Below are 13,547 nucleotides of genomic sequence, written 5' to 3'. Positions count from 1 at the left end.
AAACAGTGTATAAGAAGGGCCGACTGCACTTGTACATGACACAATATTTATAGATCAGTTCTAATGTTGATACTATTTTCTGTTAGATTTGCCTGCCTGAAATTTATTGTTACAATATCCTCTGAGCATGAGGAAGAGTGAAATGCACATGAGATTCTTTCTGGTACCTTCATATCTTTCACTGAAGCAAGCAGTCATACTAAAATATCTTCCTCATATCTGCTACCATCAAATTCAGTCTTGGAAAACTGTATGGCATATATTTTAATGTATAATTAGAAGAAGCAAGATCCCTGATAGATAGGTATTCAGCTTGTGTAACATGGCTTGTATAAAAATTATTTTTATTGTTGGAAATAAAAATAACTGACACAAGTCTTAAATACTGACACAAGTCTTTTAAATATCTGTGTTCACAAGGCAAATATGGTTAAATAATTATGAGTATTAATCACTGCTGAATCTTCATTGTGGAAAAAGTCTTGAGATGTTGAAGATTTCGTTGTCACGCTTTGAAGTTTTTAATCACCAGAATGGTTCGTTGATTTGACGTATTAAAAACTACTTGCCTTGTACACAGTATTTCCAAAAGCAGGCTGAAATAGAAGAAAAGGACCTTTTAACGCAATAGGTAAATGCTTCATAGGAACATCTCCCTAATGTGGCTCTTCTCTTATTCTGGCCAGTTACCCTATGCATCTATGGAGATTAGCAGGTGGGGGGAAATCGGGAAGGAAAAAGGCATACTCCCAGGAAAATTGTGTGACCACACTGAACATTTTTTGATGACATCGTATTCATCCAGGACTTATCCAGTGAAGATCCAGGAATGGAGCATTCCTGGATCTTCATGGGAGAAATCTTGGATAAGTGCGCTGGGAGTGTGCCTTTTATTCCCAGCTTTTTTTCCAGGTCTGATAATCTCCCCTGTCCAAATGCATTTGAGGAAGTAGGCTCAAGTCTATGAAAGTTCATGCTAACCTTTCAGTTAGTCTCATAGGTGCTGTAAAATCCCTTTGCATACTGATTTTCCAGACCAATATGTCTAGGTCTTTGAATTCTATGACCCTATCCTAGCTTCAGTTGAACACTGTCTATCCCACTGTCACTTGTTGTGGAAATATTTCACACTTTTCAGTATGTTTTCATATAGAACAATTACCAAGACACTTTCTATCACAAATGATAGGGCTGGCCATGGCAATTTCTGACCCTCCTCCTCCTCCTCCCCCTCCCCTGTATTTTCTTAAAGGGCTAACAGCAGATTTTTCACTGAAGAAAGTGAAGCTAACTGAGTTCTGTCCTACCATATACACCCAGATTATATCTAGGCTTCTTGGAACCAATGTGATGGTGTGATGCCAGTTGGCAGAAAATAGTGATTCCAAAGAGAAAGAGCACACACAAGAAGTCTGGGCATTTTGTTGTCCCTACACAATATAGGTATTAAACTACCTATCACAATGCACAACGAACATAATTTCCCTGCTGGGAGACACACCTCTTTTCTTTGCTTTCTTCGAAGATTGTGGTGCTGCTTTCCTGAAATTTTTTCCACTTAAAGGATATATTTTATTGAGATCCTTCTTTGATTCAGCAACACCATCTTGTTGAGAGACAGGAGAACCAGACTGGCCTTCTTCTAACCCATCCTATCCAGAAGGAAGTACACATTAAAATGTCACCTGAAGCACACAAATGTACACCAAAAGTGTATAAAAACAACTGTGTATCCAGAGATTTTCAGATTATTGATCAGAGGGTGGAAAAGTTATGTTTGCAGATGGCATCTCCCAGAATCATGCCCACAGCATTGTTACTGACTATGCATGGTGCAGGATCCTGGAAGGGGCATCTTCATGTGTATATTGTTTGCAAGCTCAGGTTTACATGCTTAAGGTTAGTGCTTCCTTATATTGTCTATATTCACAGGAGATGATACCATGGGGGACAGGACATCCCTGTCCTATCCCTGTCCTATCCTTCTCTTGTGATTGTGGGAAGGACTTTCATATGACATCATGCATATCTGGAAACTGTCCCATCCAGAAAGTACGAGTGACAGTGATCACATGAAAACCTTTCAAATGACGTTGTGCTGATCCTGTCATTGTCCTGTCACTGAAGTGGCATTGCCCTAGCATTTTGCATTAACAGGAGTTCGTGTTAATGCAATGCCACTTCAGTGACAGGATAATGACAGGATCAGCACATACGATCCTCCCCACGGATGGGATGGGAGAGTGATCCTGACCTTGTCCCGTCTGAATGTAATAATCTCCACAGACTCTCTGTATGTTCAGGGAAACTTATAGGGAAATCTGTGTTGCAGAATCATTGTTTTAAATGTCTACTTCCTAGGTAAGACAGAACAATTATTCTGGATCAAAGAAAGTATTTTAAGTTGTCTGTTTCTTACCTTGTTGATTGTCTTTCCAAACAGTTTGGCATAAGCTGAAATCAAAATACAATATTGTTTATTAGGTGTTTTTTTAAGTCCTGTTATCACTTTATTACCAAAGGTCTACTATAGTGATGATATTGATAATAAAGTACTGTTACCAAAAAGATGCTATCACACATATTAATATCTGCAGTACTGTCAAAGCTTAGAAAAATATTGTTTTGGAAAACTCCCAGAAACTCCCCAAGCAGCCTAGCCAGACATTCAGTGAGTTGTAGATCCAATAGCTGCTTTCCTAAGGTCTGGGACTTTTGTAGAAATTAGGAAATGCACTACAGAGACATTTCTGAAATAAAATCCCTTCAAGGCTTCCTTTTCTTCTTGAATGCCAGACCACCCACAGCTTGTTTGTAATAATAGATGGTTTCATCAGCAGCATCAACCACCATTTGTTTGCATCCTCACAAGCAACTTTTAAAGGACTAACCAAATTTCAGGTTGACTGATTTATACTGTTCCCATGCCACCTGGCTGGCCAGCTTCTGTACTGAATTCAACAGGAACTAAATGCACCATAAAGAACAGTTCTACGGCCACCAATGGTATGATCCAAAAACCAATTCATTCGGAGCCTTCTGGTATCATTAGCAGGGCAGATGGAAAACAGAAGTAAAGGTTTTAGCTCATTTGTTCTTTTCTAGCCATTAAAAAATGAGTGCATTGCCCCCAATAAGAATTCTGCACCCCCAAAATGAAAGTTTCATTAGTTCCCTAAATTTTTATACTGCTGCAGAGAGTGAGACGTGGCATATCACACCTGAAACTCTTACATTTACTGTGCTAACATTCCCCTGATAGTACTGACTGCCCCTTTTCTTTGGATACCTAAGCTGTATATCTAAACATACAATTTATGTTTTAAGTTACTGAAATACTAAAAGTTTGAAGGAAATGATACATTGTGGGAAGATAATTCTCTGTAGGTCAATGCCCTCATTTTATCCCCTCCCCATAGCTATGCCACTCCTAGTGACATCATTCTATGTTGCCCATGTTATTTGAAGAGAGACACCATGGGATATACTCCTATTGTTTGTTCAATAACCCTTAATCAACTACATCGCACATGGCCATATGGAGCCTATCATGCAAAGTACTTGCATCTACAGTATAATAGCTTGAAATGTAGGAAATCCCCTCAGGAAATGTTCTTAGTCTTCTGGAAACCTCTGAGTAGCCCCAGAATTTCTCATTTGTTTTCTTTCAATGAACTACCAATGTTTTCACTATTGTTTTGGTAAGAAAAAAAGAAAAAAATTGTAGAAATTTCTGGCAAATTTGTGTGCAACCTCCAACCTCACTTTGATTATCACTGTAAGATAAATCTAGCAAGTAAGTCATGACATTCAGTTCATTGGTGTGTCTTTGACTTGAAACTAATGATGCTTTCAGACTCTTGACTTCATCTAGGCTCAACAGAGCAAAGCAGAAGATCTTTCTTTACTTTGGCTTAGTGTTCACTCAAATACCTTTGTTGCCTGGACTTCACACCCCCTTGGAAATCAGTTGTATTTATTGCAGCTTCCCATGCCAGCCCTTACATTTAGGGTGATTTAGAGCAGTGGCCAGTGCACACAGCCACATTTTTCCTTTAATGGCAACCAGTATCTCAGCAATAGGGTTACCTTCAGCTCTTCAGATAAGTCTGCTAACAGGGTTCTGTTTGTATATTTTCTTTTCTCCAATTAAATGAACATGGACTACTACTGTTTTTGTATTTTTTCTTAAAATGTTACTATGGGTATAGTTTCATAAAGAATCACACATAAGTATTTATGTAAAAAAATCATGCTATGGAAATTAGTTATAGTGTTATATGACTTGCATGTATATATCAGAATGGAAAAAAGGGGTGGTGTATTCTTAATTTTCATATATTATCATATTTTTGAGCAAAGGCTTGATTACCAGCATAACAAATATCCATATGTCCTGAGCAAAAACAACTCATTTAATTTGCTGGTATAATTTAAGAATGTTTCCAGGTTTTTCAAATGGTTAATTACTTATTATATTATGAGTAACTAATGTAATTATTTTAACGTTTTAATTATTTTTAATATAATATAATTCATTGGTATTGCAACATGAGCAACTAGGACACTAATAGTGGAACTTAAAGATAAACAGTGACTTTGAGGATAACAGTGAATTTTAGGGTAATATAATATAGTTTAAATAATAACTATATATAATGACTATATCACATCATTAAATAATACATCACATCACATCAATTATGTGCAAACAACTATCCATTAAGCTCAATGAACTCACTGAATTGATAGAAACAACAATAATTATTCAAATTAATTGATCTTTGTTTAATTACCTTGAAGTCCTGTTGTCTTGGAAACAGGGCTGGTACTTTTCGGTACCTCATCAAGCACTGATAAAAGTTCTAGGAATGTCCTTTGTTGTTTAGTTATTGACTCTTTCTCATTTCTTTGGCTTTTCTCTGGAAAATAAAGGAAAAGATCCATGATCTCACGCACCTCTTGAAGTGATCCAAAGTGGGGAAATGGATGGTTTTCCATTCAGATTTGTGAGCATAAGGTAGACAAATCCATGGTTTTGATATAATCCACAGGGAAACATGCTATGTAGCAAAATAAACTTTTCTTGTTCAAATTCAAAATGAATTTGGCGATGTTGTAGTAGAGTCAGGTAGTAGTACATTTTTGTGATGCAGCAAAAGATAAACATAATGTTAATATATATACACCATTAATTTTTCAGTACACTTAATTTAGAAAGCCATTATCTTCGTCCAGCACTATCCAAGGCATTGCATTTAACTAATCCTTTAGGAAAGGGTTTTAAGTTAACTTACCTTCTACTGGTTGCAGTTTGTCAGACAGTGCCAGAGGAGACACTGTCTGAAATGCTGATGAAAAGGCAACAATGGCCAAAAGACTAGCTAGTAAGATACTGGCTTCCATTATAAGAAGATAAGAATGTTTGGCTTCCCAGCTCTGTAATGTGACCACCTTTGCACAAGTTTGTCAAGACTCTTTCATCCAAGTTTTCTCTCTGAACAAGTACGCTTTGCTTTTTAAACCCTTGTTTCCTTTCATGAACCAGAAAATAAATTCCCCATCAAATTCCACTCTACTAACCTGCATTTTGACATTTGGCGACATGTTTCTTTCTGTTTCCTGAGGTTTGCTTTGTGCCATTCTGGTGATAGTCTCCAACGTCAGAGCTCTTTTCTCTTCTTAAGCAAACACATTAACATTGCGTTATCACTGCTTGAACAGGAGCACCTCCAAAATGCCTACGCAAACTTTGGGATAAAGTAAAATGGGCGCAGGGTGGGGTGTGTGGAAAGAATCAGCGACTAAAGACATAGAAAATAACCTTGTGTTTTACATTACCTCTGTTCTAAATCTTAATAAGGAGGCTCATTGAAAAAGCAACGTTGTCATCGGACATGCTGGTGCCGTCAGCAGGTGACCTAGCAAACATCCCAGAAACCGAACAAATAGCAAAGACTTAAAAAATGAGCCACACAGAGGCTGGCATGAAAGGAAATGATGAAATAAAAGTGGGGTGATAAAGTCAGCTCCGAAAGACTTTTCGGAAGTGTGCCTAACTCAACAAATATTCTTCTGCATGCCAAAACCAAAGCCCTTCACCATTTCTAATAGCTTTGAGATCTCCTTTATCATGGCTCAGAGGTATTCTGGGGTCAGAGAAGGATTCTTAATACAACATATTCTTCCACCCACAATCAGCCGCGTCACCACAGTTATACATAGATATCAGGTTCTTTTCAGAGTTGACAGGAGAAAATAACCTAGATTACAAGATGCACTCCTTATACCAAATGTGTCTCAAGCCTTTTTTCAGATGTTATTGTTACTTGTTTGTATTGTTTTTGAGTCCCAAAGTGAAAAAAAGCTGCCTGGAAATTAAATAGTTTAGCTCCACACATCCTAAATCCCCCAACTTCCCCAACTCCTCTGTTCTCTCTCCCTACATCCCTACTCGCACTCTCCGCTCTGGTAGCCAAAGTCTCCTCTTTCAACCCAGGATCTCCTCTGCCCCATCCCGGATCTGTCCCTTCTCTCTTGCTGCCCCTCATTCCTGGAACCTTCTTCCTCTGCATGCACGGCTCATCACTTCCCTAACCAGCTTTAAGGCTGAGCTGAAAACCATATTGTTTAGGGAAGCGTTCTCAGGGAATTTGTGATTGTCATCTGGCTGTCTGACAATATTTGATGTGATGTGATTTGTTTTATATTTGATGTTTTTAATTTGTTTTTTCTTTTCTATATGGTAATTTTAACTATTTCTCTTTTAATTATTATTTTAGAATGTACGCCTTGGGCAGGCTTTTATATTCTCTCTAATTTTACCAACTTTGTACAGTGCTGTGTATAATTACAGAGCTTTAGAAATAAAGTTTAATAATAATAATAATAAAATAATAATTTCGGCCCCAAAAATAGGCCCCACATAGTAACTGGAAGTGATGTGACATCACTTCCAATGTGGTGGGAAGTGCCTGTGTGGTGTGGGGCAAAAATTGGCCTCTCCCTGCATTTACCCACTCCAGAGTTAAATGAGTGGAGGGACTATGAGGGAGAAAGTTGAAGCTGTAGGCTCTACCCCAGTGGTCCTCAACCTGTGGGTCACGACCCCTTTGGAGTTGTCTAAGACCATTGGAAAACACATGTTTCCAATGGTATTAGGAACCGAGACACCACTCCTCTATCAGGGGGGTCACCACAACATGAGGAACTGTATTAAAAGATCGTGGCATGAGGAAGGTTGAGAACCACTGCTCTACCCTCACATTTGCATGCTCATCAGTAAATTAATGTGTGAAAGACTTTCCAAGGAATACTTGTAGGTTGGGTGAAGGGGCGTACTGCTGTGATTCTTCTCCTTATGACATGGATCTGAATTTTGCCCTGGAAAAACAGGGGATTCAAATGTTTTAAAACAATATCAAGCTGATCATGTGTTCTCTTATGGGGAGATCAATAACAGTGGACAAGCACCCATGAAAGACCACTTGTTGTCCAATCACAAATCTTCTTTTGCAGCCTGCAGCCACAGGATTGTGTTGGGTGGGTGCAGATCCTAAGTACACATAGGTCTTATGCCATAGGGTTATAGGGTTTCCTAACTGGACTGACCAACAACTTCTTGTGAGCGAATTGTGTGCTCTAGAATAGGCTCTAGAATGCCTTATGGTATACAAAAGTTTGATGGCTGGAACTCTGAATTCTTGTTACATAGCTTCTTGAAGAGTTGTATCGATTGTTTATTCAGATCTGGTCTGGATTCGTGATTCTGGTGCTTATCTTTCCAACTCTAAATGGTTTGGGACTTAATTACCTGAAGAAACATCTCTCACAACTCAAACCAGCTGTGTCTGAAGAACTTGGGAGGATCTTCTTCTCTAGTTCCCTTGTTGTGGATTATTTAAACAGACTGCAGTTTGTAAGAACTCAAGAATTTAGTACCGAACTCAAGAATGTACTTGGTATTTGATATTTTGCACTTGGTGAGCAGAGCCAATGAGGAAGCGTGTGACTCAACCAACGTCACCCAGTGGGCTTCCATGTCCAAGCAGGGAAATTAAACCCTGATCTCCAGAGTCGTAGTCCAATGTTCAAACTACTAAACCATGCTGGCTCTAAACTACACTGTTAGAGTGATATTATTCCTATGGAATCCTGGGATTTGCAATCTAGGGAGGGGCATTTATATCACTCATACAGAGAGCTCTTGGGCATCACTAAACTACAAACCCCAGAATACCATAGAATGTTGCCACTGTAGTTTAAGAAGCTTTTCACACCAGCTTACCCCATGGTAAGCGCTGGTAAAACACTGGTAAAATGTCAGGGAAGCACGTGTGTATGAAAGCTTGGTGTGCTTCTCAAACGGCAGGGAATTTTCCCCTTTCCTCTAGTGTTTTTGAATCATTCGCAGAGCAGCCATTTCTATAAATCCAAAGTTTCCATTCATAGGAAATTGCTGCTCTGCGAATGATTCAAGGACACTAGAGGTGAGGGGACAATTCCCTGCCGCTTGAGAAGTGTGTCAGGCTTTCATACATGTGCACTTCCCTGATGTTTTACTGGCACTTTATCAGTGGTTACCCCACAGTAAGCGCTGATATGAAAATCTTCAAAGTGGAACATAGCACTGTAATAACCCCATCATGCATCACTACAGTTCTTTAACATGGTTGTGTATTGTGTTAGTAACATGGTTACCCTAAAGTTATGTATGTTATGTATCTATTATGTAAAGTTATGTATTACAGCCTGTGATACAGGATCTCAGCCACATTTTGTAACTGTGATGTTTCTCTTCATTCTGGTGCAGTCACTGCTGGCAGCAAAAATGGAATTATGAATAGGCTTTTTGAGAACTTTGTTTTGGACAGTGGATTCTTTGCTGGCACACGGACCTTCCATTCTCGGCAAAATAGTTCATATGCACTTTCAACTAGTTATGAAACAGTTACACTTAATCTGTCTACTCTCCTTATTTTGATTTGTGTTGCTATATTACTAGCTGAGACTGCCCTCTGGTGGTCCAAGAAACACCACCACCAAAAAACCTCCCAAACCAAAACAACAAAGCCAACAATTCCTTTCTAGGAAGAATCAATTTTAATTAGAGCAATTGTCTCTGTGCAAGAAGAACAAATACAGAGTTTGAGTCAAATACAGAGGAAGAGACACTGAGAGCTTAGCCTGAAAGCTGGGAGCAAAGAAGGGGGCATCAGAAACAGGGATGGAAATTGGGCAGGCTTCTAGATGTGGCTGAACTGCAACAGTGTTAACTAATGCAGCCAGAGGTGAAGTGTGCTGGGAGTTCCAACATAAGAAAATTGGGAGGGGTGCTTATTGTGTTATTTGCAGAGTTCTTGCCACGTTTTGACCTGGCAAATCTAACAGGAAGCAACAAGACCTCAAATGGGAACAGTAGAGTGATTAAGTGGTGCCTCCGCCTATACTTAACCTGTCATAAATCATATGTTACAAAAGACTCACACGTCTAGCAAATTGCCTCCAAATGGAACCAAATTTGACTGAGCACAGCATCCCTGAAATGTATCACTGCCGAAAGAAGAGGGGTGGATATGCACTTGTAGAAGGGGAAACTATATTACTATACTAGCAGGATTGATCCCTTGAAATGTTGGAGCCCAGACCTCAGACTTAGGCATGATCCCCTTGTGTTGTCATCATGCCATTGGTGCTGTTACAAGGGGTGATGTTACAAGGAACAATCCATTGTGTTGTCATTAAGCACTAGCCACACTTGCATTGAGAATGTCATTCAGATAAAAAACACCAATGGCTAAACTGTATTCTTAATCTAGAGTAGAGCCATTGAATCAATTGGATTTACCTGTGTGCTGACTGGCCATACAGTGGATCTAGTCTGGTTGAGACTGACCAACAGGATTCCATCCCAAGTCTAGATAATGAGGAACACACATGCGCACTTTTCAATGAAGTGCACTCACCATGGGATTCTTTCCTCTTATCCTGAGGCCAGAGAAGAGGGCCAAGGTCCAGAAACTCTGGACACCTAATCATTAGTTGGTTGCATGGCTGTGATGGTTTAAGGAACTAGATTTTTTCTGTCCAGTTTCAGTGAGTGAAGGGAAATTGTCAGGCAGGTTGGGGTTAAAATTTAATGCTATGGGGTTCTAATATTTAGGAAACCAAAGACAGCGAGAGACATGGAGCTAAGGAAAAAAACAGAAATGGCTCAGAATTGAAAAGTATGATTGATGCTGTGTGCAATTGGCTGGAAGGAAGTTTGGGGGGAGCGTATGGACAGATGGAAAAGCTTTATTCCTACTACATAATAAACTGGTTTTCAAACCAATCTGAACTGGTTTAAATGGTCCTTGTTCACACTTGCACCAAATTTCTGGTGCAGTTTGTTGAGGGGGCACGCAGTGCCAAACCCATTGAAACTGATTCTTCCAGATCCACAGTATTCCCCACGTCTTTTGAAATGAATCAATTCAGCCCAAATGTGAATGTGCTGTGTTTTTTATTTGTTTCCTATGGTGCAGTGACTCCACGAGGAAATTCCATGTTGAATTGATCCATTGCTGAATGTGAAGTGGATTAAATTGAAATGGGTAGGTTCGATCAAGGCTTGAATCGCGTGAACGTCTATTCGGCACTAAATCACTTCATTATTCGATTCAAGATGTGTCACTGCTGCCTTTTTTGGGAAAGGTGATCGAGAGAGCAGTTGCTTTCCAGCTTCAAGGAATCTTGGATGAAACAGATTTTCTAGACCCATTTCAAACTGGCTTCCGGGTGGGCTATGGAGTTGAGACTGCCATGGTCGCCTTAGTCGATGATCTCCGTCTAGGCATGGACAGGGGAAGCGTGTCCCTGTTAGTGCTTTTGAACATCTCAGCGGCTTTTGATACCATTGACCATGGTATCCTTCTGGAACGCCTGGGGGAATTAGGTATCAGAGGCACTGCGCTCCAGTGGTTCCGTTCCTACCTCTCGGGTAGATTCCAGATGGTGCACATGGGAGACTCCTGCTCCGATAAGAGGGAACTTACATCTGGTGTCCCTCAAGGAGCCATTCTGTCCCCCATGCTATTCAACATTTACATGAAACCACTGGGAAAGATCATCCAGAGACATGGGGCGCGGTGTTGTCAGTACGTTGATGACACCCAAATATGCTTCTCTGTGTCTCCGACTGATGCAGTGACTAGGGATGGCATCTCTCCTCTAAATGCCTGCTTGGAGTCGGTAATGGGCTGGATGAGGAAAAACAAACTCAGTTTGAATCCAGAGAAAACGGAAGTACTTGTGATAGGCTCTCCTGGTCCGGGTGATGACATTTGTCCACCTGTCCTGAATGGGGTCACACTCCCCCTGAAGGACTCAGTTCGCAGTTTGGGGCTGCTTTTGGACTCGTCACTCCAGTTGACTTCTGAAGTGGATGTGGAGGTCAGAAGCACCTGTTACCAGCTTCGGCTGATATGCCAGCTGCGACCCTACCTAGACCGGGGGGACCTTGAAACAGTGGTATATGCTCTGGTAACCTCTCGGTTGGATTTCTGCAATGCGCTCTACATGGGGCAACCCTTGTACCAAACTCGGAAGCTTCAGATAGTGCAGAATATGGCAGCTAGATTGGTCACTGGATACTCCAGGGCCGACCATATAACACCAATTTTGTAAGATCTCCATTGGCTGCCTGTTTGCTTCCGGGCACAATACAAGGTGTTGGTTATAACCTATAAAGCCATAAATGGCTTGGGCCCAGGGTACTTGGAGGACTGCCTCTCCCTATATAAGCGCCCCCCCCCCCCCCGCACACTCAGGTCAGTCGTGAAGAATTTGCTGAGGATCCCGACAACGAGATATGTGCCAACCTCGCAAAGGGCCTTTTCCATCTCGGCCCCTAGGATCTGGAACACCCTTCCCGACGAGCTCCGAGCTTCGGCAAGCCTTCCCCGATGTCCCTTGAGATCATGTGACTCCCCCTATATGTATTGTATTATTGATCGTATTCAGCTGGCTTGGTTTTGATGTGATGGTTTTAATTTGTATAATTGGGATGTTTTTATTGAAAGTTTTATTTATGTATTGCTATTTATATTCTGTATTCTGTATTTTGTTATTGCAATTTTTACTCGTACACCGCTTTGATCATCGCGGAAAAGTGGTTTAAAAATAATAATAATAATAATAATAATAATAATAATTGTTATTGTTATTAAAAAACTGTTAACAGTGCACCTGTGTCATACACAGGTGCACTTTACGTGGCTTTTAGCATACGCTGAAAGCCGAGTGTGGAGAAGGGGCAGCACATCCCATAGGGATGAATGAGGCGCATGCCTGTGGTGCGCGCGCACCACTGCGCCGCCACATGCACAAGCCCCTTTCATTTAAATGGGGCTTGAGCATAGGTGGTATTTGCTTTATGCAGCGGATCCACCGCGTAAAGTAAGGGCACACTGTATTTTGTAGTGAAATGAGGCCACAGAGTAGCTACAGCATTCTGTTGTTTGTGATGTTCCTGCAGCCTTGTGACTGGTGAATCTAACAGGAGGCAACAAGGACCCAAAAGATGTATGTGCATCTCCAGTTCTTTGGCAGCAAACATCTAGTCATCTGTTATTTCTCACCAGAATTTTTCCTTGGATCTCTTCTTCCATTTCTTCTTCCACATTTCATTGGCTTCATTTAGACTTTGATCCTTGAGAATAAATTGTAGTGAATTAATAAGGCTTCCTTCCAAGTAAATGTGGTTGTAATTATGATGTTAGGCCTTGACCCACAAACCTTTATGACTCAAATGGATTAAAAATGTTTGTACTGATTTCACTGGCTTTATAACAACATGCAAGCAGCCTTGATGGGAGAGGGCAAAAGGCCATTTGGTCAGGATTCTGTTTCCCACCATGGCTAACTAGAGTCTCTGGGAAGTTAAAAAACAGGACTGGATGACAATGGCCCCATCCTGCTGTTGCTTTGCAGGAAATGGTAGCCAAAGTAAAAAAAAAATTGAAAAATACTTTTTGGGATTTCAGCTTTCAATAATCAGTCATTGCTGCCTGAGGCATTCAGGGAACTGTAATCCCAAAATCATATTGTTCCATCCTACAGAGTCCTGGGATTTGTAGTTTGGTGAGACACCAACACTTTTGGGCAGAGGAGGTCTTTGTAAACCTTTGTAAAAATTCAAACCCAAAGATTTCATAGGATGGAACTCTAGCACTTAAAGTGGTGTCAAGCTGCATTATTTCAACAGGGTAGATGCACTCATAGATCTAATCTGCACTGTAGAAATAACACAGTTTGACATCACCTTAACTGCTGTGGCTCAATGCTATGGAATTTTGGGAATAGTAATTTTGTGAGCCATTTAACCTTCTCTGTCATAGAGCACTGGTACCACAATAGATTACAAAACCCAGAATTCTATAGCATGAAGCCATGCCAGTTAAAACGGTGGCAAACTGCATTATTTCTACAGTACATCTTCAACCTTAGCCTGGCTGTTGTTCTCTTGCTGTTTCAAAGAACCTTTTTGAAAAGCCACTTGTCTTGAA

General features: G+C 40.5%; 1 long non-coding RNA gene across 1 annotated transcript; it reads right to left on the bottom strand.

The window, feature by feature from the left end:
• Positions 1-1,608: 1,608 nt before the first annotated feature.
• Positions 1,609-4,884, bottom strand: LOC149319601 (uncharacterized). Its single transcript, XR_016279882.1, has 3 exons — positions 4,797-4,884; positions 2,420-2,454; positions 1,609-1,652 (listed from the first exon to the last, which is right to left on the bottom strand). It is a non-coding gene; the product is annotated as an uncharacterized LOC149319601 (long non-coding RNA).
• Positions 4,885-13,547: the final 8,663 nt, after the last annotated feature.

This window comes from Sceloporus occidentalis, unplaced genomic scaffold (assembly GCF_023333645.1).
Source record: "Sceloporus occidentalis isolate IW3139 unplaced genomic scaffold, rSceOcc1.0.p SCAF_2, whole genome shotgun sequence".
Classification (NCBI taxonomy): Eukaryota; Metazoa; Chordata; class Lepidosauria; order Squamata; family Phrynosomatidae; genus Sceloporus; species Sceloporus occidentalis.
This window is presented reverse-complemented; position numbering and strand designations above follow the sequence as displayed.